The sequence below is a fragment of the Anser brachyrhynchus genome (assembly GCF_964034855.1).
Source record: "Anser brachyrhynchus genome assembly, chromosome: 2".
In the NCBI taxonomy this organism is placed as follows: Eukaryota; Metazoa; Chordata; class Aves; order Anseriformes; family Anatidae; genus Anser; species Anser brachyrhynchus.
The window spans coordinates 92,854,840-92,875,718 of NC_137695.1; the positions used below are offsets into that span (position 1 = coordinate 92,854,840).

The window sequence follows — 20,879 nt, forward strand, 5'->3', positions numbered from 1 at the left end:
AAAGAGGGTTGAAATACAGAATAATGAAGCTGTTGTTTGGTTCCCAGTAAGCCTTCTTCTATTTAATGAATGTTTAATTTAGAAAAGATGCTCCAGTTCTGGCCAATGTTGGGGTTCAAAGTATTTGACCTGCTTCTGTATTTCAGCTGATGGTTCCCAAGAGCTGCTGTGGGAGTGGTCCAGCAGTGCCTGCCAGGCCAGACCTCGTGTCTGAGCTCAGAGTGAAGCTGGGCACTCCCCACCCCCTTCTGGGGCATGGTCCTCATGCAATGTGGCACAATACTGGCCAGTGTGGCCATTTGGTACCCACAGCCCACCTGTCAGCTCCCCATGTGCACAGTTGGCTCATGTGCTGTCCTCCCGGCCCCTATCAGGGACGATTTTAGCAGCAATCCTCTACCTCCTCAGCTCTTGCTCCGGGTGCCTTCATCCACTGCCAGGTATCAACAAATGGTACTACTCTGAGCAAGTGTTTTTGCGATTTCCTTTCTTAGCGTTGGTTTACATACTGGAGCGTATCCTCCTACTGTTTACTATATGCACTCCTGCTTATCTCAGTGTAACAGTGCTGCCGAAGCACAGCTTGTACACCAGTTGCAAGTTGTGGATCCAACAGCTTGGCCTGCGTTTGCTCTTCCCATTTATGGGACAGGGCCAATTCGAAATCGCAAGTCATAAACAGACATGTTTACTTACAATTGTTAATAGCACTGTCGATAGAAAATACTCTTTTAAAAGCTCATTTATTTCTCTGCACTTGCTTTTTCTGTTAGTCTTGGTTTAGATGAGAAAAGGTTTCGTGGAATCATGAAGGTTGGAAAAGACCTCCAAGATCTTCTGGTCTAACCATCACCCTGCTGCCAATGTCAGCGACTAAACCATGTCCCTAAGTTTCCAAAGGTTTTGTGTTTCCAAAGGTTTCACATTTATCTGTTTGAAAGCAAGTTTTGCTGGATTTATTTTTAGTTGCAGAGGTATTTTTTGGGGGGTGACAGTTTTGATAAAGAGGTTCTGTTACCTCCAAACATTTGCTGGATTTTGTCGTGACCCTCTGAGAGTCCTCATCCACAAAATGTTGTGAGCATCTTCCACTTGGACAAGGACCCATCACCGTGTGCTCCCCGAAAGCCATGGCACCCTATTAAAGCCGAGATTTCTTGCAGTTTGACTACTTTTAGGGACGGCCCAGCTCCCCTCCCCGCGCTGGTGCCTGATGCTCCCCGACCCCAAGCGCCCCCTCCAGCTGCCTCCGACTCTCGTCCCCCACCCCCCGGCCAACTTTCGCGTCCCCGCTACCCCGAAGCGGGGATGCTCGGGCAGCTCCTCCCGCACCCCGAACCCCTGCTGGCGGCGGGGGGCGCCCGCGGGCGGCGGCGGGAGCGCGGGCGCGGGGGCGGCCGGGGAGCGGCGGCGTGAACGCGGCTGCAGAGCCCCCCCCGGCCGGCAGCGGGGAGCAGGGAGCGGCAGCGCCGCAGCCTCCGGAGCCGGCCGAGGAGCGAGCCCCGGGAGAAGCCCCCCGGGGACGGGGGGGGGACGGCACGGCGGCCACAGGGGGCCCCCCGCACGCCGCGCGGCCCCGCCGCTGCCGCTCGCTCGCCCCCGGCGAAGAGAAGCCAAAGCGAGCGGCGGCACAGCCACACGCGCTCTCGCTCCCTCCTTCTCCTCCTCTTGGTGGTGGTGGTGTTTGGTTTTGGTTTTTTGAATTATTTTTTTTTTCGATTTTTTTTTTTTTTTTCCGCGGGGATCCTCCGTTCTCCTCCCAGCCTGACTTGCACCTTCTTGATAATTTCTCTTCCCCCCCCCCCACCTCGTTTTTTTTTTTTAATACTCTTCTTCTCCCCGCTTCCGAACCCTGTGTCTGTGTGTTTCAATACTATCACAACCTCTGCTAAAAATAGATCTTTTTATATACCCTTCCTCCTCTCTGACCCCATCCAACACCCCTTGTTAAGGTGAGTTGTGTCTTTTCATCACTTTTTTCCTTGTGTGTTGTTGTTTTGTTTTGTTTGTTGCTTTTTTTGTTTGTTTGTTTGTTTTTTTCCTCTCCCCCCTTTAGGGCAGGTTTTAGGGAGGAGGGGATGTGGAGGAGAGGATTTCACGGGGAGCCAGGCATGTTTGCAAAGCCTTGTTTTCCCTTCTGCAGCCTCAGCATCGTTCCGGACTGCTCCTTTTTACCCCAAGGATGTAGCTGGCTGATGAAAGTGGGGAACTACTCTTCCTTAGCACTGCATGCTTGGAAGCCACAGCAACAGCAGGGGAAAAAAAAAAAAAAAAAAGCTGCTCTTTTTTTCCTTCGTCCCCCCCGCCCCCCCATTCCCTCCTCCTTTCAGTGTTTGGTCTTCTTTCTTTCTTTCCTTATATTTTTTTTTCTTTTGGTGTGTGTGTGTGAGCTTGATTTCTGTTTTTAAGCAATTCGCAGGGGACTTGCAAAGAATTGCATGTGATGTAGGGGGGAGTGAGTGTGCACGTGTGTCTGAGTGCGTGTGTGTGCATGTGTGTGGTTGTGAAGTGCATTTGTATTTCGTGTTTATGGGATGGGGAGTGATAAAGCTTCCACGCCGCCACTGTACATAGAGCGAGGAGCACGGCAGAGGCTGCTGATGGAGAAATTGGTCGGGGATGCAGGAAGAAAACACAGCGCTCTCGACAGAGTTCAGTCCCTTGTGCTCCAGGACATCTTTCTGTAGATCATCGCTGGCACCTTCAAGGTGCTGGCTCCCATTCCTCTCCTGCCTTCTCGACAGGGCATTGCCTAGAGGGGAAACTTCAGGGCTCACGCAAATTGCTGGCGTTTCTATTCCTCCAGCAGCCCGAGACTGTGTTATTCCAGGGATAAGTGGGGAAAATAGGGTTGTGATCCAGAGCAAACGGATCGTTTGCCATCACGTATTAGCGTTCAGTACGAAAAAGAGAGATAAAGCATTATTACTCTGGCCAGACAGCAGAAGCTTTGCAGCCAGGTTTACTTTCCAATTCCAAAGTTGTTTTAGCCTGTTTCTCTTTCTTCAGCTGTTCAGCTAACTGTTCCTATTGACAACAGAAATGTGTTTCTACAGTAAAACAGTCTATTTGGAAGCTGCTGGGGAACAATTTATTATTCAGAGGCAATCAAGTAACTTATCTGCTTCATGGATTTCTCCCCAGTCTTTTAGTGTGCTTTCAACTATGTATTTTACCAACGTGTCTGAAGTGGGGTAGTATAGATTTTAGTTGTATTTTAACAAGGAGTTAAGGCATAACTTGCAGGGTGCCATTTGCAAAGTGTCACTTAATATAAAGCAAAATAACAGCCCCTTAGCTCTTTTTCATGGATTTTTCACATCTCCGTTTTTTGCTTCAAAACAAGCAGGTGATTTTTTTTTATTATTATTATTTTTTAAGAACTTGGAGGGAAAGCTGGCTGCACAGTGATGCACAGTTAGAAACATTCAGAGCTCAAAAATATAACACGTCTGACTGTGAAACTTGAATTTGTTTAGGAAATCTATTGGACCTAAAGCACATGGAAGATCACTTTATGTGCATAGTTTTCTAACAGGTTGGATCATTTTTTGCATCTGAAAGTGTACAAATGAATTTAAAAGGTTGCTATTACCTGTGCTTGGAGACCCTAATACTGTATGGATACAGGAACATCTCAGTTGCCTGTCTAGTTAATGCAATTCAAATACAACCAATCTCTCCACATGCTTTATAGATGACGTTCAACAGCAGTGAGCAGTCATGGAAGTAGTCTGGTGCTCTCAAGAATCATTTTATCATTCCTTTTTCTTCTGAGCCTAAATTAAAATATTTTACACAAGTTTGCATTGGGATTTTCTTTCTGCTGGGGCTAGCTGATGTTGCGAAAGCAGGAAGCATGCTTCAAGTGAGTTGTGCTGTTCTTAATGCCTGGTAGCGGAGAGGGAAGAACACCTGATGTGCTTTGTACGTGATCCCTGAAGGTATGCAGGAGTGAGGAAAAAGATGAAAACCAGCACAGTACAGTAGCAGCTTAAATAAGTAAATAAGGCTGATGCATGCTAGCTTGTCAGCTGCTGTTCTGCTGAAACCTGACTACTGGCTAAGCACATTTTCTTGGTAAGCACTGTGATGTGATAAAATCTTCTTGATTTGATGGAGTTTGCTGTTAGAATCACATGTGGCACAGGACGTCTCTTGTTCTGATGATAAAAATCATGCCTCCTTGTTTTAATCTGGAGGAGGCTGAAATATCCACCACTCCTACTGAAGTTACTGGCAGTTACTTGTGTTCAGAGTTGTCAGGATTTTTTACTTAAGCATAGAAGGATTTAGGATGTTTCTAAAGGATATAATTGCCAACAGATTTATAATGTGTCATTTTGTTTAGATTTTACCTTGGGTGCAAATAGTATGTTTATAGGTAAATGCTTTATTTTACTGCAGGAATGCTGAAATGTGTCAGTAGACAGAGAACTTTTGCATGTGTTTTTTTTTTGTTTGTTTGTTTTCTCATGGGGTTCTTAAGAGAATTCCCTTGGTATTCGTTAGCTGTTTGTGAAAAAGCAGTGTTTGCTTCACAACTGCATGCGCTGAGTTCCTTATGCTAGTTGATTAGCTGTTGACATTGGTGAAGGAATGGAATGTTTGTACCAAAAAAAAAAAAGAAGATTAATGCATTCTTTATCATAACAGCTGAAAGACAAGCGTTTGCAGAGGGCTACAAAAATGCTCAAACAAAGGTGAATGTGGAGTTTGATCTGGTGGTTGTTCCCGGTGACGTGAGTGGCAGCACACCACCATTCAGGTTATTGTATCGTGTCGTAACCTGTGATGAAACTTGCCTTTAATTTATGTTTTGAGGCTTGGATAAAACTTGCATTTATTCACCTCTGAAGCTTTTCTTGCTCTTGAAACACGTCCTATAAAGCTGTGAACTGCTATAAGCAAAGTCATGGGAAGGGAGTTCAGAAGTCACTTTGACTTTGTAGAGCTTACTGCTATAAAAGTAACGCGGGATTTGTCTCTATGAATTTGTTAGCCAACTGAAACGATTTCCTTTTCTTATGGTACTTTATTATTCTGCAACATCACCCTAAAATACTTAGTCAAGGAGTTTTTATTGCGTGGATGTTGCTCTTTCACAGCTGAAGACCGTGTGTGCTTGGTGCTGTCCTAACCTACAACTACCTGTTAGTTTCAGTAGCAATTTATTGCAGGGCAAAATCGCTATTACATTCAGACATTTATTGAGGAAGCTATATTTATGTCAGATTTTCTTAATTTTTTAACAAAGGGAATGAAAACTGATGTAGTGTTGTTTAGGACTTTGGGGGGCAGAGTGCTATGTTGTTATCTATATCCATGTAGACTACAATGGAAATATACATTAAAAAAGCAGTAGCATAATCCATATGAAATCAAATTAGTCCAATTTTCTCTGAAAACCCCACCATTTCCACCAGTTTTAAATGGTACTATGTCTGTGTTTTGATCTGCGTGTGTATTTGTAACTTTAAAATGTTTAGATAAATGAGGCTACTTTATGCAAAGCTGACTTTTTATTTGTGTTTTGTCCACTAGAAATACAATTTTCATAAGAAACTTATGTATGTATATATATTTGTGCTGCACTTGCCTGCACATGGAAGAAAATTAACATTTTACTCCTGGGAACCGTATGTAGCCGAAGCATCGAGTGGAGTCCAGCACCACACGCAGTCACGTTCTCAGTCTTGGTGGATGTGGACCAGTGTCAGTGGTGACAAGTGCTGGTGCATGGCTGGGGATGGAAGAGGCTGGCTCTTAAGGCAGGCAGAGGATCTAACTTACTGGTGTTGGAGTGGCTGTGTGGTGCAGGGCTAATCTAGCAAGTCGCTTCCTCACCCTTAGCAGCAGTGAAACTCCTCTGTCTCAGTTTGCGTTCAGCGATCTGCTTGGTTTTTCCTCCGTATTACAGTAGATATGGAAGACTTAATTACAGGCTGGTAGTGCTACCACAGGTCTCTGGTGACAACTGTTTGTAGGAGGTCAGATGGAAAGTAATTGTGGAGAGGAGGCTACTGCAACGGTGTTTCTTCTTTGTATGTTATAATTTACGCCAGTTTTCCTTGTATTTGTATACAGCTATTGCACCCTACTTGCCTGCGTAGGCTGGAGGCTGCTTTGTGTGGAGAAAGTGTTTGCAGGAAGTGGGAAAATAATATTATTGTTCCCCTTTTGGGATAACAGAATGTAACAGCTCCTGCTACCCTGGTCCCAACCTGACAAAGGACAGCCATGGCATCGCTGGCAAAATGTTCAACGTGACTAAGAGCTTTCTTGCTCTTTCATGATGGGAGCCACATTTCTAAGCATAATCCAAAGGGAATGCTCTTTTCAGAATGAAACTGTGTTACTGAGTCCCCATGACCAGTCTTGCCCTGTTTGTGGCAGCCCAGTTAATTCCTGTATGAGGTGGGGTAAGCTTAGTTCCTCCTGTAGGGGCCACAGCTGTAGCTCCATGCTGGCAGCTAAGTAGCTGTTCCAGCACTGCAGTGCTACCAGCAACAAAATATAAGCTTTTTTTTATAGGGCAAAATACATAACACACTATTGATTTCTGCTAACAGACAATGCTTTTAACAGGACGCGTGAATCCAGGCATTTTGATTATGGATCTGTTTATCTTTCCACATCCATGACTTTCTCATCTATGTTGTAGATATAATACTAGATATTATTGTAGATATGTAGATATTAAATACTGCGGATAATTAATAGACTCTAAGGTAGCAAAATGCTTACCTTCTGTAAATGAAAGATAAAGTTCTTATTTTGTTCTTTCATTTGTTTTGGGGGTTGGTTTTTGGCTACACAGTATTTGGTTAACATCCGTCTCTTAGTTTGCTTAAAAATAATTTCATAAAGGTTTATTATTAATTTTAATCAGTCTTTTTTGTGTGTAAAAAAGTTTAGTTTCATATTGAAATTTTACAGTAGGCCATTGAGGTATGATGAAAACTAAATCCTCTTAATGAATGGTTGTCAGCATACTTTGATTAATGTAAATGACATATATAGTGACAAGGTCTTTTTCAAACTTACTGGCAATTTGCATACAACAATATCTTTTATAATGAGTCATTTGGGGCTCCCATAGAGATTTTTTTTCTTTTTGATCCACAGTGAAAGTAAAAAAAAAAAATTTTTTAAATTAAAGCAGTTGGATTATTTGAGCTCCAGTATAATAAAACAGCCAGGACTGTATGGTTCCCTTATCAGTCATACCATTGCCATCTTTTCAACTGGGTGAGTTCAGCATAAAACATATTTACAAGCCAGCCATAGCAATTTGGGGCAACACCTTTAGTTCATGATGGTTGCTTCAGTAATCCAAGTAGAAATACACCAATACTCAGTGACGACATGGTGAATGGCAAGGAGCATCAGGTGGGAAATAAATAGGGCCCTGAGGTGGGCTGAGAAAACCTCTGAGGAAAAGAGACAAAATGTTTGACTTTCTAGAGCAGAAGTCAGCATGTGGCCATGAAGTATTTCCAGGCTTCACTGAACATTAAGTGCTGTATGTGACAAAATCGTAGCTACTCACTGGAACACAGAATCCTAATGAAATGTATCTCATTCAGCAGAAGCTGTAACGAGCAGAAAGAGAGAACTTTACAACTGTAATACTTGTGTTGCAAGTATTACATGTATTCTTGTTTAAGAATGTGAATGGTCCCTTCTACTGTTGTAATATTGATGGACAGATACGTCCCATTTTAACTGTGTTACTTTTGAAAAGGTTTATACACCCTAAATTATATAATGAATGGGAGAGTAGATTTACAATAGAAAAACGTGGAAATTCAAAGTTAGGGCTCCTCTTTCACCTAACCATTGCAGGGGCACGATCTGTGGCTTGGGAGTTCTTGTCACAGCCTCAACAAACATCTCCTTAGGTGGCCTTCCATGTAGTCCTAAAATGGGATAGTGTAGTTAAGGCTGAATTCAGTAATTCCTGGGCATATGAAATTGTTCCTCAGTTTCAGTGCTTGCCTAAGTGCTCGTAGAACAGTGACAATAGGGAAAGTATGAAGTATCATCTTTTATTATTATCTCAGAAATGCTCATCTTGTAGGAGATGCTCATGTTCCAGGCACCCTGCATCACTAGACTAAAATTCCTTGGCAGTATCACTGGTTTTCTGCAGCGCCTCACTGCTCAATTCTGTGACAGTATGAAATAAACTGAATGTCCTTTCTAAAATTTGAAGTCTAAATAAAGAACATGCCAAATATTGGAACATATTAAATATATTATTTGTATATGATAGTGCAAATTTAAGGATTTTAGCCGTATGTTTCTCAATGTCCATCCACATGCAAGATTTTTTTTTCTTTATTTGGATTTTCACCTAATAAAAAAATACCTTGTGAAATCTAGAAGAAGATGAGTACTTCATGGGTAATACTTTACATATCAGATAACTTACAGACATCAACTAATTAGCCATCACAGCAGCCCCCTTTGGGTTTTGTACTACAAAGTTTAAGCTGTGGTAATAGTAAAATGTGAGGGAGCAGGAAAGGAGAATTAATTTTCCCTCTCCTTTTATAGTCAGCTTTCAAGGGTGATGTGGGAGAGCGACTAGGAAAGAAGAGTGGATTTGACTGTTCTTAGCCACCAGGTTAGTTTTAAGGCTCATTACTCTTTCTCAGTGGGGACCAGTGCCTGCATGAGTATTTTGAGGATAAGGGGTTGGCAGATCCCCCTGCCTGGCAATACAGAAAAACCTGGGAAAGGGAAATTTTTGTGACTTTTTTTTTCTTCCAAGTCTGAAGGTAAAATCTGCAGTGCCATATGGCTAGTATGGGATCATCTACTCCTCTGAGATCTTTCCCGTGCATATCGCAATGACAAACTCAGGCTAGATCTTCAAGGCCAAAATCTGAACAGCAACTTCTAAATTTGCACCTCCACTCACTTTTTGCTTGTGTGTGATACCTGGGTGTGCAGCCTGGAGCTGCAGCAATGGGAGGCAGAATCAGGGATAGTAAAGCAGCTGGAATCAAGGAAAGGATTTAGCAAATGGGTAACAAGGTACATTTACGAGCAAAAATGTGCAAAGATAAATGGGGACTACTTAAGAGAGAGGATAGAAGAGGGACAGGCATTGCACAGGGCTGGAATTAGTTAGATTTAACAGAATGCAAGAAGTAGAAAACAGAAGACATATCAGAGATGGAGGCTAGAGTGCAGAAAGACAGCACAACTAATGGTAGAAGGAGAAAGGTCAGGCTAGGAGGGGGCTGTACATATCAGTTAGAAGTGTATTTTCAAGATCAGCTTGAGTTGATCTAAATTCATGCTACTGCTGAAAGGGGAGTCCTGCATACTCTGCCTTCCTACCCCTGAATGATGTGCTGCAACTAGTAGTATGAAAAAAGAAAAATTCATCCAGATCAGCTCCTTGATCCAGCTGACTAACTACTGTCAGCACTGCAGCAGCCTCGAGGCAAAGAGGCAGGGGGGATGTGAAGAAGGGCAGTGTAAAATTGACTGAAGCTGGTCACAAAACTGTGCTCTTGATCTAAAAGTCCCGATGAGATTCAGAGTTGGAAATTATTTAGAAGAGAGTCTGGTTAGGGTGACACAGAGAAAGAGACAATGAGCAGTTTAAATGGATACAAAGAAAAAAATGCTCAAAACAATTAGGAGGCAAATTCAAGTGTTTAAAATTTACAAAAACCAGTATTTATGTTGCCTATGTGTTTAATTCAGCACCTGTAAGCATGCATGGTAACATGGCGTTTAGTTACATGATGAAGCAGGGCTTCATCACAGGGAAAAAACCCTGTGGCAGCTTGCCCAGAGGTGGGATTGTCAGGAATATCGTAACCCTCCCTGGGACTGCCTGGTCCCTTTGCTCCTGTCCAGCAGAGCAGAGCCTTTGACATGTCGCTGGCATCACACTCACCCCACTGGATCACAAATAGCAAAGTCCTGTCCTCAGCGGTCCCACTGGTGGCTCCACACTTCCCTCTCACAACCTCCATCCCTATCTCCTTCACAGGCCCCAGCGTATTTCACATTGACTTGTACTGTTTTATTTATTTATTTATTTATTTTAAAATCTGTTACTTATGGCTCCAAAACCAGAAGACCTTTCTGTCTTATTGCCTCTTAACAGCACCTGCAAGCACTGTACAAGTACAGCATGTGTTAAACTTACTTGTAAATGGTAACATGCTTTATGTCTTTCTTGTTAGAAAAAATATCAAAAAAATGAAAAGGAAATCAGAATAAATTGCCATCATAGAAAAGGAGGCAAAGATCAGAATACTTTTTGTACTAAATTAAATATAAAGCTCTTAGTGAAATCTTATTGGTTATCTTTTTAATGATTTTTTGAATATTAAAGAGGGCAATTATGCACAAATATGCACATATACAATCACTCTATGGATTCCACTCTTGGAAAGAAAGGGTTGAAACAGAACAGTGTAGCGATCACTGTAAGAAATAAGATGCTGAGATATGATGTAATGCTGTCTAGACTAGAGTAAAAGACACATTTAAAAAACTTAGCTAACTTATTAAAATAAAATATTTTAGAATTCTAAGAAATCACAAGTGCTAGCTGTTGATCTTTGATTTTACTTTGATCACATTCTATGAGTTCTGGTGTCTTTTCATAACATTTTTAAAATGCTTCTTTTTCTTTCTTTAAGTATACCTAGAGAATTGCATACTCATAAGAAGATATGACTGATTCTTCTGGGTTATCCAGTTCAATCCCTTGCTCTTACATCCAAGATATCATATAATTCCTTTCATGTACTGATCAAACTCTTCCTTACAACTATTTAGGGATTATTTAGTTCCCATACTACTATTTGGAGGCTGTTTCAGAATTCTGGTTTCATTTCTCCTTAAATATATTCATGGCCTGCTTATATTACTTTTTTCTCGATCTAATCTTGTACTTGAGCTTCAGTGGTCTTTTCTGCACAGTGTTTATTACCCCACAGTATAGAGAAGTCCTGCCCACAGTCTTCCTCTGCAAGTCTTAAAAAAACTAAGTTTTTGCATGACAGAGTTCAGTTCTGGTTAGGACTCCTAAATTATTATGGAATATGGTGTGAAGTTACATACAGTGGTGTTTTCATCGTGCTCCTTGTTCATGTGATGGCTAACCTTATACCAGTCCTTGGTATTGACCTTCAGCGTGTGATCTGTCAAGTGCCTAACTCACATTTTCACTTGCGCATAGGTTTTGTCTTCAGGTGCGTAGTGCTCTACAGGGTTTTTGCAGACTCATTTTCTTTTGGCTTGGTTCTGTTTTCTTACTATAAATAGTTTTAGTAAGACAGAAGCAATCTTTTTTTATAGTTTGAACAAGTCCCGTTTCTCTGCTGGATTAAATTTCAGTTGCTGAGAGTTGATGTTTTGACACTTAAACAAATCAAATATTCTAAACATTTATTTTACAAATAGGAGGTAGCCATTATGCTCTAAGCAAAATTATTTTGAATCAGACTATCCAACAGTTCTAATCAAGAATGCATTAGATTTCATGTGGATTTACTATTTGTACTTCATTTGAGGAGCGTAGAAATTAGTATAGCAAATTTTTATTCTGGATTCATTTTCTGGTTTTAAAGTTACAAGGAAAAGGAATTGTATATTTTATTTCTGTTCCTTGAAGTATAATATAAGCAGAGGACAGAAAATACAAATGGCTGACCTTTTTACGTTTCAATAATTAAATTGAAATGGCTTTATTTTGAAAAGCAAAGGGTATTACTTCATAGTATTTTCAGTTTGCTTTTTGCTGTTTTTTTTTCTCCTCAAAAACAAAGGAGTAAAGTCATGAAACTGAAGCTTTTAAATCATTTGCAACTTTTAAAAGTAATTTCCTCCATGCATAAAATATTTTAACCAACATTTCACAAGGAAGGGTGAATGTTCTGTAATTAGAGTAATATGACTGTAGCTGTCTTTATTAAGTTCAGGTATATGCAAACTAGTTTATATATTACTGTGTTATACAAATAGATTAATATTTAACTAATGTGGATTTGTTGCATTTGCCATTAAAAGCAAACAAACCCAAAACAAACAAACCAAAAGTAAACAGAAAAAAAAAAACATATTCCTTGTCTTCTGTCACCTTGATTCCTTTATGAAAAAGACATAGTTTTATTTATTAGATAAGAGATGCTATTTACTGTAGCATTTTTAAATACTACAATGCTGCAATACTCCTACAATGAGCACTGTTTCAAACTCAGTAAAATCCCACAATGAATGAAGCAGCTGGAACCGTAACTCAGATTAGCTGCTCAGCACCAGACGCTCCTTTCTTTCTCCTGTGCCTGTTGACATTTCCTTCCCCCGCAGAATAACTTTATGCATGTTATTTTCAAGGTGTTAGTCAATTAGTAATGAGCTACCTTTCATCCTGGTGTAGATGTCGTCTTCAAGGAAAATGGTCTGTGTCACAGCATTAAGATTTATGTATACCTACATGGCTAAAAAATGTCACTCACTCGATTTGTCCCATTTAACCTAATGGGGCTGCAGTGTTTGAGTGTTTGTAGGAGTATGCTCTGAGTCATACTTTCCTGCGGACCTGGGCATGGAAGGGATTCAAGATCTGTGTTGTGGACTAAACTGCCAGCATGTGCTTGCACAAAGATGGGGGCTGCGACAAATATAGCCTGGAGTCCTTTGCAGTGGCTCTATTCAGAAAACCAAAATGTTTTTGCTGGTTGAAAAGAATGCAGCAATTCCCAGAATTGTATATGTGCTATTATTTAAAAATGAAAAGAATTTTTGGATTAAAAAAATGAACTATTGATCTGGCGAACATTTTTTTTAAATAATATTTCATGACAATATGCGACCTGTTTTCGTAGAATGCTTTGGATAGTTTTTGAATTTTCTTTTTTTTTTTTTTCCCCACATGCTGTTACTATGATAAGAATCAGTGCATAGGAACAACAACAAAACAAAACAAAAACCACCTCAGAAATGTATCATAAAAATACCCTTTGAGATCTTTGCACTTCCTTGGACAGCACAGGGTTTCTCTGGAGTTTTGAATGAGGTCCTGTCAAAATAGTTTTCATACTGTGGTCAGCATCTCTAAGGTTATTCATGCACTACTTTCTAAGGGCCTGGAAAATAACTTAAGAAAGCCAACCCATTTATCAATAAGCTTCAGAGGAATTCTCACCTCCGTAAAAGTTTAGGTGCTCCATAAGTGAGAATGGAAAAAAATAAAGAAAAAAAGGCCAGAAAGAAACGTGCCGGGTTAACAGAGCTGAAGCTAACAAAAGCGAAATTAAAGATTTCCTGTTTTTTGGGGTGTGTTGGGGGTTGGTGTATAGCCTAAGGTTTACTCAACTTGAATTTCAGGAATCAAGTACTGATAAGATTGGATGAGTACATGAACTGGGAATTACCAGCTACAGCCTATAACGGCATGCCAAACTTCTACATAGTAAAGATTGTTTGAAGTCTTTGAGCATTGAAAAACACATGGCATCTTCAGAGGCTTCCAGGCCTAATTGCTGCAACTCTGTCACCAATAGTGCATGTATACCACAGCCTACTGAACAGAGATCCTGTTGAAGAAAGCTTTGAATTTATTTAAGATAAGTTACCTGCATCCTGAAATGAGATCACATGAGAGGAAAACCCTACTTAGTGTACTTTTAAAATAGTAGCTGTAGTTGCAGGTGAGTGATGTGCATGGAAAAAGGTGGAGAGGGCAATGGAGACTGCAAGTTAGTCCAAGTAGCCAAAGCCACAGGAGATGACAGGTGGTAGAATCACCATCCCTGGGGGTGTTTAAGGAAAGGTTGGATGTGAGCCTTAGGGACGTGGTTTAGAGGGTAATATTGATGGTAGGGGGGGGATGGTTGGACCACATGAACAGGTTGGTCTTTTCCAACCTTAATGATTCTCTGATTCTATGACTAGCTTTCTGTTGTTTACCCTACTTAATATGTTGATCCATTGTACCAGATCTCACTTGCACACTGGTATGCAAACTCCTGAGCAGCAGAGACATGTTAGAGGTGCCTCCTTGGCAGTGGAGGGACTGTATTGCTCCTGCTGAGGGATGTTGCTGAAGGCCAGCCTGGCAGTCCTGAGCTCGGATGGTCCTCAGGTTGCCCTCCCACCGGCTAACATAAGGGCTTTCACATAGTGTGAAGACAGTGGAGTTCAATAGTAAAGTGAGTAAGCAGTGGCATCATCTGGTTGAAAACTTGGGCCTTGTTGAAAATCCCCCCTCTATCATGTTTCAGTTCCTAACTTCTGTAGATTTTAAAAAGGGGTATTAATATATTCTGTCAATATTAATGCCAAGGACCTCTCTGAAAATCCTGCTTACCTTCTGTCTTTGTGGGTATTAGATGTGGCTATTTTGAATCAGTGCACAGAATTACTGTTTTCAGACTGGTTTTCTAACAGGCTTATGTCAGTCTGCTTCTTGCTTCCCTTGGCTTGCCTTGAGTAGCTTTTGGATCAGCTACATTTGCCAGAGGGCTGATTCTAGTTCCTAGAAACTTCTAGTTCCTAAAAGTTTATCCAAATATGTCCTTGATGGGTGAGGAGGACACTGACCCCGAAGGGGAGACTACAGATTTACCATGATGGGTACCAGGCAAGACTTTTGACATGCTGCACCCGTAGGAATCAGTGTCCACACCTTCTTAGGCAGCTAAGACACTTGAAATCAACACAGATTTGTAGAAAAGTAAGCTTATTTTAATGCCCTCTCACTAACATTTTCATGAACATTCTTGCTGTATGGCAACTATTCTAATTTTTCATGGCTACCCTGGGCATTTCGGAATGCTTGGCAGTGTATGGATCTATCTTTTTCTGTAACTTTTGTCACAATGGTGTTAATTTTCACTGTTGTTATGGCTTCTGGTGTGCTTTGAATTGTCATATATTTCACTAAATAGTTTATTTAAAATGCTTCTTTGAGGAGGCTGTTATTATGAGATTTGAAATGTGGAAGGTCTGAATGAAAAACAGCTTTCTTCTTTGTAGCCCTTTTTTGAGGGTGTCTTCTGACACATGAAACTTTCATTATACTTTAATTATTGATAGGAAGCATTTTCTTACCAGCATAGCACTTACACACAGTGAAATCACTTTTCAGAAGAAATTACTGCAAGCAATTTTTGGATGAGTTTCAGTTTTGCAAATAGCTTAGTTTTTTTCCCCTTTGTTTTTTCTTAGTATCCCATAAATTAAAGCACAAATGATAAGCAAGATCGTTATGCTGTCATGAATCACTCAAGTTCTAATGGCCTAATGCACTAAGCCTTAATTAGTAATATTGTATTTTTAAAATGACAATATTGTGAATGAAATCTGAACATGCCCTGTTTTATAACTGGGCTTCCCAGAAGATATTAAATGGATTCCTCTTCTTGGTATGTTTTTAAATAATTGATACAGCCACTTCAAGCCCTTAGTAGACAAATGAATTATTGGCTGCTAGTGACAAAATTTGGTTTGGGCATAATAACTTCACAGAGACATGGCACTGCATACATCTGCTGCTCTAATTAGAAAGTTTGCCTAGGGTGCTTATATCAGAAAGAGTGGGAAAAAATAGTGCTGCACAATCTGTTGTAACAGAGCAATTCCTGCAAAATGTGATTTATACAAGATTTCTCATTAACCCTTTTACTTCTGCTAGAACACTCAGCTTCCATTTCAGTAAATTTTGTACAGGCAGTACTGTGTTGGCCTTATATGATTGGATTGCTACTTGGAAATGTCACCATTGTACTCCACATGTAGTGCACAAGTGTGTAATCCACACTGCACACTGGTGTGTACTAACAGTGTGCAGTCCACACTTAAATGTAAGTTTATTGCTCCATGGTGCAAAAGACTATTTCTGCTCTTTCCTACAGAAGACTGGCGCTTGAGTCTCTCCAGCAGTGGAGAATAAGCCAGAGTACTATGTTCGTTTATTCTAGCTAAGCCTTCACCTTATGCTCTTTTACAGAGGCAATACAAATCAGGAGTAATAGCGTAAAGAGTTCTCTTAGTCCAGTGATAGCCACACGTTTTCTTGGGGAAACCTTGGGGAAATTGAGTTGGGGCCAAACTCATTTGCAGTGGGATAATGATCAAGGGCATCTCATCTAAAATGGGAGTATACGGCCCTTGAAACCAGGCCTTTTTTACTAGTTGGGCAGTATCTCATCCAATAAAACAGCATACAGGCTGCAGCCAAAATAAATAGCTGTGGTTATGAGGAGAATTAATCAGAAGCGTAAAAGTAAGAGCAGCTTTCATTTGTTTTCTTACTTTAAATTGGCAATTCACTGAGTATTTCCTGGGAAAGGATCAATTGCAACAAATACCTGTTTTTATACACACAGCAAGAGTTTGTTGTCGTGGAACTCATTATATGGAATTATTTTATGGAATTATTATATGGAATTCATTATAGATTTCTGGAGAAACCTGGTGGGCTTGGTGGAGAGAATAGAGGACTAGGCCTTATTCTCCTTAAATCTCATTTACGTTAATAAGTAATTCTAGTACAGAACACTTTAAGGGCCCTGAAAAGAAAGTAAAATGGGATTTGTTTTAAGTAAATGGAAAGGAATTATCTCCAGAATGCTTGTGCTTCAGAGAAAGTGAAATGTGATCAACCACATGAAATTCCCTGTTATCAACCAATTGGAATGTTTCAAAGAGTAGATAAATGTCATAAAGGCAAGTACAGGTGTTATAGGAGATGCAACACTATTTTGCATGTCTAATTATCTGCTCATAAGGAGACAAAATAGCTCTTGAGGTTTATGAAAGCAAAATCTATACAGAAATTGGAGAAATGCAGTAACCTGATGTGAAGGAATATTTCTGAGTATCTGTTGTATTTTTATATTTTCTTTACTGATATCTTTACAAAGAGTCAGAAAGGATGAAGCAGTATGATGGTGAGAGATACCGTATGCGCCTGACATACATTGGGACTTGAATTTCTTTTACATTTTCCGGTTTTAGCTAATCCAAGTACTTAAGTACGTAATTAACTCTATTGTAAGTGTGACTGTTAAAGTAGGCTGTTTTGAAGTGTGGATATTGAAGGAGTCTTTTTTGAAGATCGTGAATGGTGATACTAGAATGGTGTCTAGAATATGCATACATTTAAAAGTTTGTGGAAAAATAGCATCAGGTATTTCTCTTATTTTCATGAAATGTTGGAAATTTTCTACATAATGAAAAGGTAGTGTTTTTATGCCACAGTGTGGGAGGAATGAGAAAGGAATAGAAAAGAGGAACCTGCAGTTGTTATCATTCATTTGTTCCCCTAGCAGCAAACACTGAAAATCAAAGATATCTGATTGAAACGATGAGAGACTTTAGATGACCTGGTGTTGAAGTTAAATTTATTCTCCCTGTAAGGCATTCTTAAAGTGTTTTGATTATGGGTATTAGAGGGTGTGGGGTTTTTTGTTGTTTGTTTGTTTATTTTTATTTTAATTTCGTCTAAACTGAAATTTATGGTTCTAGGGAGGATCTCATAAGGGAGCACTTTATAAAATTTCCTTCCTATCGGTCTAAATGAGTCTGCTTTTAAGAAATTTCTGTGGGTCGTTAGCTTTTATGCAGTATTCTATGTTCATTTTTGGACTTTTGACATACATATTATTCACATTTTGTCTGGTGTTCAAGTGTCATCAATGATTTCACTGTCCAAAGAACATAGAAAGGATGAATAACATCGTTTTGAATGTACTGGTACTCAACATGCTTGTTCATGTTAGACACACACCAAGACTTCTTGTATATCCTTTCTAAATCCCTCTTGAAAAATAAGTGAAGTTGAATTAATAAGAGAATGATGTTCCATCTTTAGCAACTGTGTACTTATTATAATCTGCAATTTTGATTTTTCCTGCTTGCCTCGTCAGCACAAAAGACCATATATACAGGCAAATTCTTTTCTGCGCTTCTTAAATCCCCAGACAATGGTACAAGACCAAAAGGATGTCAGGAGTTGTTTCTTACACTCAGAGAGAGTGTGTCCAGCAGAACTATTCAGTTCCTTCACCTCTTTCAGAGATGATAATTCTTCAAAAATGAACTGAAAATCAAAAGCTAACTGTCAAAAAGCACGAATGTGGTTAATGCCTAAAATGTGCCAGCTCGGAGATGTTTCAATAGTGCCTTGTATGTCCTGAAGTTCAGGCAAACATATTTTTCTATGAACTTGACTTCTTGACCAAGCAGTATCCCCTTTTTTAAAGAGTAGTCTCATCCCTTTTTTAGTGGATCATGGGAATGCGATGGCCAACAGCATCATGGAAGATGTAGTCAAGCCAGAGAAAGGAATGGGAGCACACACATTTCAAAGTACACACGAGACACTGTTACTTCCATCTCTTAACTAACATTAAAAAGGCTTTTCTGGCAGACTTTTTCATGGGAAGCAAGTATTTCTGGGGGAATGGAGTAAAAATGGCAGGTGGAAATGGTCAGGAAGTATTATCACTGAAGTGTTTTTCCATCAAAATGAATTTATGATAGTCAACTTTAGATTTAGCCCTTGTGTCATAGCACCACATAAGCAGAACAGTGAGTCAAAACACCGCCTACACATCTTTTTGGCCACTTGTTAGTAGACACTGTAGATGACTTGGATTTTATCTTTAGCTGCAACAAAGAGCTGAATGAAGTATAATACTTCAGAACAATAAGGAAAAAATCGCTAAATATTCTGAATGTAATAGAACTATATGCCTGCAGGTAGCTGAAGTTCCCAGAACACAGATCCTTCATTAAGCTGTTAAATATATATATATTCATAAAAGTTGGTACATGAAAATTAGAATACAAGTGGTTGGGATCGATATGGTAGTCTTAGAGGAAAATAACACAACACTTGTTAAACAAAACAGTTAATTATTTTTCATGTCACATGAACTAAAGTTTAGCTGAAGGAAAATAAAAGTGTTGGTAGGTGACTCTAAATAGATCCTACAGCAGCTTGTTTGTAGGCACCCTTTCTCATCCAGTACCAATTTTGAAGGTACTGATTTTTGATAGTAGTTTTAAGGTTCCAAGCATACAGTTCTCTGTTAAAACTCTCTCACTTTGTTGCAGTGCAACTTACTGCAGGGTCAAGAGCTGGACTACAAACTGATGCAAGCACTGAGAAAATAGCTAAGACCTCATTTTTAATAAATTAATGATCATAAACAGAAATAGTAGAAAGAAAAGCAGAAAATAAGGGTTCACAAAAAATCTAATTGCCTAGCATTATTTATATCTGCTGATACAAATGATGCCTATGTGGGCTTGGAAGATCAGTTAGTAAGACACCTTGGTCTCAAATATTTGTTCTGTAATAAGCAACATTATCTGCAGCGTGTCTCCTTTCTTGAATGTAGCAGTTACCTCAGTATAATTTCATTGGCATTTCTTTCAAGGAAGGCTGCCATCCTGCCTGGGCATACCTGACGTGTAATTTCTGCTGGTTGGGGGTAGAATGAGTAGTCAACACATGAATCAGGGACTCAATGAATAAGAGTGCCTCATACAGATGCTTAAAGAAAATTTCTTCTTATAACATCTTTCTTTTGAGATGTATTATGAGGAGGAATAATCCAGGCCAGTATTTGGTAACTGCTCAGTTACAACTGAGATTTATTCAATCTGCTATCTGCCTAGATATTCACAGTTTTCACAAAACTAAAGCTTGAGAAATACACATACGTGTACAGGCAGTGTGGGTTTTATTTATTTCTCTGCAATGATATTGCATGGAAATAAACTTGTGTATTCTGTATAGGGACTCAGATTTCAATTTCCTTATTCAAACCCCAGTGTAGTTAAAGTCTTCTGTGGTTTTGATTTTCATTGTAGAACTTTTCACAGACAGCTTTACTTGGGTTTTATTACGAGTCATGGTAGTATGCTAGCCTCATCTGTTTCTGTCTAGTCTCATCTGTAAACTTTAAAGTAATATTGGGTTTCCTTTTTACTGAAATTTAAACCAGTGGGATAAGATATGTAGCATTACTAAGATATTGTCATTTAGTGTAATTTATTTTAGCAAATATACTTGCTTCCGAGTGTACCCTACTAGCTAACACGCATAAGCACTGAAGTTTCTGTCTGTGGGTAAGTTCAGTGTTGAAGTTCCTCTTATTTGTTTCAGCATTTTGAACACTGTAACATGTCACCACAAGGTCTCTTGCTGCACAGAAATATTTTAAATGGCTCAGAGCAAGTTCAAAAGATGCCGTCTCTGACATGCATTCTTTAAAGCAGGACTATGGTTCTCTGCCACAAAAAATAACAAATAAATAAATAAATAAATAATGTCTTACCTCCCCCCTTACAACTCTGAGAAACATGATTTTTTTTAATGGGGACTGTTTAAAAAAAAAAAAAAACCTATATTCTGCTGTTCAACACAGTAGAAACCCTTTAGTTTTCAGATTCAGGATATAAATATTGATTTTGTACCTCACTCTCTTTGTTAGTTGGCTCAAAGGTGATAGCTTTTTTTGTTAAATAAATGTTAAATAAAATACTATACCTACCTAAAAGGTGTATGCTTTTTTTGTAAAGTGACCATTTAGTCCCAGCTGCTAACTGCAGTCTGTTTGGGTTATTCTGGCATTGGATGTGACATGCTTTGTTACTTAAGAATGTGAGCCTCAAAAGTGACTACAGATGGCTGTTTTATGATCAAGCTATGCAAAATTTGAACGCAGATTCAATCTAAAGTCATCAAAAGACTTGATTCTCCTGTTAGATATTTATATCTACTCTTGCTGCGTCTCCTGTATCATTTTACTCAATTATTTTGATGCAACTCTAAATTAAACATAAGTATTATTGCCCATTAGAAAGCATGAGATTTGGCAGGG

At 39.5% G+C, this 20,879-nt stretch overlaps 2 protein-coding genes across 3 annotated transcripts in view; one reads left to right on the forward strand and one right to left on the reverse strand.

Moving 5' to 3' along the window:
* The window catches only part of MOCOS (molybdenum cofactor sulfurase), an 884,654-nt gene that overhangs the window by 354,378 nt on the left and 509,397 nt on the right, over positions 1–20,879 (reverse strand). The gene's annotated exons all lie outside the window — the stretch shown is intronic.
* The window catches only part of LOC308191072 (poly(rC)-binding protein 3-like), a 521,260-nt gene continuing 501,814 nt past the window's right edge, over positions 1,434–20,879 (forward strand). Inside the window, exon 1 of the mRNA XM_080583076.1 lies at positions 1,434–1,952. The gene's annotated coding sequence lies outside the window, so the exon portion shown is untranslated. The remainder of the gene's footprint in view (positions 1,953–20,879) is intronic.